The sequence below is a fragment of the Hordeum vulgare genome, chromosome 5H (assembly GCF_904849725.1).
Source record: "Hordeum vulgare subsp. vulgare chromosome 5H, MorexV3_pseudomolecules_assembly, whole genome shotgun sequence".
In the NCBI taxonomy this organism is placed as follows: Eukaryota; Viridiplantae; Streptophyta; class Magnoliopsida; order Poales; family Poaceae; genus Hordeum; species Hordeum vulgare.
In genome coordinates, this window is record NC_058522.1 from 112334825 (window position 1) to 112339678 (window position 4854).

Consider the following 4854-nt stretch of genomic DNA (forward strand, 5'->3'; position numbering starts at 1 on the left):
CCAATTTTTTGTGGGATTTTAAATGAATATTTAAAATTGTTGTAGTGTAATAGAGGCCCTTAAAAGAATGAAAATGCCATTTTAAAGAAATGAAGCTTGACAAAAATATTTCTTGCTAAATTCTAAAAATGAATTTGAGGTGCTCTTAAAACAAACATTCGAGTCTCACAATATTTTTCAAAAGTTTCTATTTGGAGGGCATATTTTCCGAATTTTGAGAGAAGGAATGGTTCTGAGACCAACAAGGGTTCCAGAAAATAAAATTAATATACTTGGGAAAAAATAATTAATAAAAACATGGTAAAAAAATTATTGTATTAGAAACTCTACCACCCTTAAGAAAAATCTCGTCCTCGAGATTTGCTAAGGTGGTTGCAACTTTTTTACTCCTACTACACTATAGTACTAACACGAAAGTAAATATTTTATACACGCGATCTGACCGGGTTATAGTCAAATTGCTGATAATTGGTGCAACTATGGTCAGGTACTGGTGTTGCAAATAGAATCTACGGTTGGGCAATTGAGACGTTGCCACTTAGGGATATGACAATTTTCAGAAAAGGAAATATTTCCTCATCCAAATTTTGTTTGTCGTACCCGAGTGTATAGTGCTCTCTATGGATGACAATTGGACTCACAGCCCCCAATTAGTATCTTCTTCTAACTCCGGCTCTCCTCTTCCTTGTCTCTCTCATGCGCTTCCCTACGCTTTCTCTACCTGCGGCCCCTAGCACGTAGGGCACCTAGGACTGTACCGCGGTAGTGCGCTCCATGCTAGTTGCTGGTGCAACATGCACTCACCTTGCGGGCTAGTGCCATGTCGGCATGCTCGCGGATTTGCCTCCGAATACCGGCGATCGAGCGACAGTCGGTGCTAGTGGACTTCGCTCATTGTACGCTCTTATAAAATGACCGTGACGTTCCTCTCTTCTTCTTCACACCTGGCCTCACTCCTTGTTCTTCCTCCTCCTTTTCTGCTTGTAGGACCTCGAGGCGGGGCTCTAATGGAGGATGTGCTTCTTGGGTGGCTTACGATCCTCTTGGTCGGAGCGGTGGCAGCGCTAATTGGGTTCTCGATGCTGCTATACGTGATCATCCATGATGATCGCAATGATGTTGTTGCTTGAGTGGTGGATCTCCACGACGGCGGTGGCCATGATGACTAGGCATGTGCATTGTGCATGAGCGTGGGTGCTAGTGTTTGGTAGCAAGTTTGTAAAAATAAAATTCCCACAAATCTTTGTGCGTGGTTCCACACTTAGTGCATGTGGCAGAGTGCGTGTGGTTGTGATCCGGATGACGTGATGGCATGCAAATTAAATTTATGTTGGAAAAGTTTTGTCGAAGTGGTCTTTTAAGAAAATCTCACTCCAAGATTTGCTTCAATGAAAAACAACCGATTTCTAATTCATAGCAATATAACAGCTGCAATCAACATAATATATCTATGTAGTAAATTATAAAACAAGGCATATATACCACATTAGGTAATCAAACCCTAAGCTAACGAATACAACCATGACGCCTATGGTACAAGTAAAATTCTATAGGTCATGAGGAAATATTACTAGCAGTGGGGTATATCCTTCGTCCTCCGGGGAGAGCGGATGGAGGATGGTAAAACACGTCCTTCCTAGTCTGGCCTCAGAGGTATGCTAATGGTGATCTGAGGATTCATAACAGTAAGGTTCTGGACAAAACCCATCACTAGCTGGGTCAAACGCTCTTCAGCAATGACAAAATGCACCACCTTGATTATCACTGGATCTCTCTCTGCTTGTTTGCAGGGAAAATATGCTTGTCATGGTATTTCCGTGGCAGATGCCACTGGTGGCTTAGATCATGGTTTGGGGCCGATGGGTGAAGGTGTGAGACACATGATGCAGATCTACCCAGGTTCACGGGCCTCTGATGGAGATAAAACCCCTAGTCCTGCGGGAGTGACTATAGGTGGTGACAATTGATACGTCTCCATCGTATCTACTTTTCCATACTCTTTTGCCCTTGTTTTGGACTGTAATTTGCATGATTTGAAAGGAACTAACCCAGACTAACGTTGTTTTCAGCAGAATTGCCATGGTGTTGTTTTTGCGCAGAAATAAAACTTCTCGGAATGACCTGGAAATTTACGAGGATTTTGTGTGGAATATATAAAAAATACTGGCGCAAGAATTACCTGGAGTGACGGAGCGAGGAGCCCACAGGCCCAGGAGGCGCGAGCCCCCCTGGTCGCGCCTGGCAGGCTTGTGAGGCCCTCGGGGCTCCGCCTCCTCCAACTCCAGGTCTATTTAGTCTCTTTCGCTCGGAAAAAAATCAGGGAGAAGAGTTCATCGCGTTTTATGAAACGGAGCCGCCGCCACCACCTATTCTTCCTCTGCAGGGCAGATCTGGACTCCGTTCTGGGCTCCGGAGAGGGAGAATCGACGCCTTCGTCATCACCAGCCATCCTTCATCGCCAACTCCATGATGCTCTTCATCGTTCATGAGCAATATCATCGTAGGCTTGCTGGACGGTGATTGGTTGGATGAGATCTATCATGTAATCGAGTTAGTTTTGATGGGGTTTGATCCCTAGTATCCACTATGTTCTGAGATTGATGTTGCTACTACTTTACTATGCTTAATGCTTGTCACTAGGGCCCGACTACCATGATTTCAGATCTGAACCTATTATGTTCTCATTAATATATGTGTGTTCTTGATCCTCTCTTGCAAGTTGTAGTCACCTACTATGTGTTATGACCCGGCAACCCCGGAGTGACAATAGCCGGAACCACTCCCAGAGATGACCATAGTATAAGGAATTCATGTATTCACTAAGTGCTAATGCTTTGTTCCAGCTCTCTATTAAAAGGAGAACCTTAATATCCCTTAGTTACCATCAAAACCCCGCTGCCACGGGACGGATGGACAATAGATGTCATGCAAGTTCTTTTCATAAGCATGTATGACTATATACGGAATGCATGCCTACATTACATTCACGAACTGGAGCTAGTTACCTAATACTCCAAGTTATAACTGTTACATGATGAATGTCATCCGGCATAATCATCCATCACCGATCCAATGCCTACGAGTCTTTTCCTACTGGTCCTTGCTACGTTACTTTCCCGCTACTGCTGTCACTGCTGCTACTTTTACTACTACTGCTGTCACTACTCCTAGCGTTACCGCTACTGTTGTCACTGCTGCTACTGTTACCGTTGCTACTGTTGCTGTCACACTACTTTGCTACTGAAACTTTGCTGCAGATACTAAGTCTTTCAGGTGTGGTTGAATTGACAACTCAACTGCTAATACTCGAGAATATTCTTTTGCTTCCCCTCATGTGGAATCAACAAATTTGGGTTGAATACTCTATCCTCGAAAACTGTTGCGATCCCCTATACTTGTGGGTTATCAAGACTATTTTCTGGCACCGTTGCTGGGGAGGCCTAGCTCTATTCTCTGAGTCACTTGGGATTTACGTTTGTTGATCACTATGAGGAATCCGAGTGATCCAAAAACTAAAGTCTTGCCCTCGACTACGAGGACAGGTAAGGAACTGTCATCTAGCTCTGCACTTGATTCACCTTCAGTTATGAGTAAGTTTGCGACACCACCACCTGCTAGAAATTTTGATGTGTCACCTGTGCTTGATGATGCTACTTGTGCTATCCATGATGCTTGTGATGATGCTTTGCTTGATACTACTTTGCCACTCGGTGCATTCCTTGTTGCACAAATTTCTAGAGTTGCTGCTGAATGTGATGATACTTCTGAAACTGTTGAGATTATTGAAGTAGAACCTGCTATTTCACCTGTTAGAACTAGCTCTCCTAGATATGAATTGTCTGATATACCTGAGGGTTATGGTATGGAGGAAGAGGTAGCTAAGGACTTTCTTGCTTGTAAGGATAGTTATGATCTTGTGAAATTACTGCGCAAGTGGAAAGAAAAATCTCTGAATGCTAGGATGAAATACGACCCTAAGTTTGCTACTTCGCCTATCTTCGTGACCGATAAGGATTATGAATTCTCTGTCGATTTTGAGTTAATCACTTTGGTCGAATGTGATCCTTTTCATGGTTATGAGTCTGAAATGGTTGTAGCACATCTTACTAAGTTGCACGATATAGCCACCCTATTCACAAGTGAGGAAAAGATGTGCCACTACTATATCCTTAAGTTGTTTCCTTTCTCACTAAAGGGTGATGCTAATACTTGGTTCACTTCTCTTGCTCCTGGTTGTGTGCGTCGTCCCAAGTATATGATCTACTACTTCTCTGAGAAATATTTTCCTGCCCATAAGAAACAAGCTACCTTGCAGGATATATATAACTTTGTGCAAGTTGAAGAAGAGACCCTCCCACAAGCTTGGGGAGGCTTGTCCAGCCATTGAATGCTTTGCCTGATCACCCTCTTGAGAAGAATGAAACACTTGATATATTCTATAATGGACTAACCGATGCTTCTAGCGACCACCTAGATAGTTGTGCTAGTTGTGTTTTCAGGGAACGAACTATGGAACAAGATGAGATTCTTTTGAATAATATCTTGTGCAATGAGAATGCTTGTACTATTCCCGAACCACCTCCGAAGCCAACTCCGAAGAAAAGAGGTATCCTATTCCTCAGTCCTGAAGATGTCCAAGAAGCTAAGAAATCTATGCAAGAGAAAGGCATTAAATCTGAAGATGTTAAGAATCTACCACCTATCGAAGAAATACATGGTCTTGATAACCCGACACGGGTAGTAGAGGTAAATTCTCTTCGTAGATTCAATGAGAGTGATATTCCTTTTCATAAACCTGCTAGCTTATGCTTAGATGAATTTGATAACTTTGTTGCCAAACAACAAAGTTTCAAT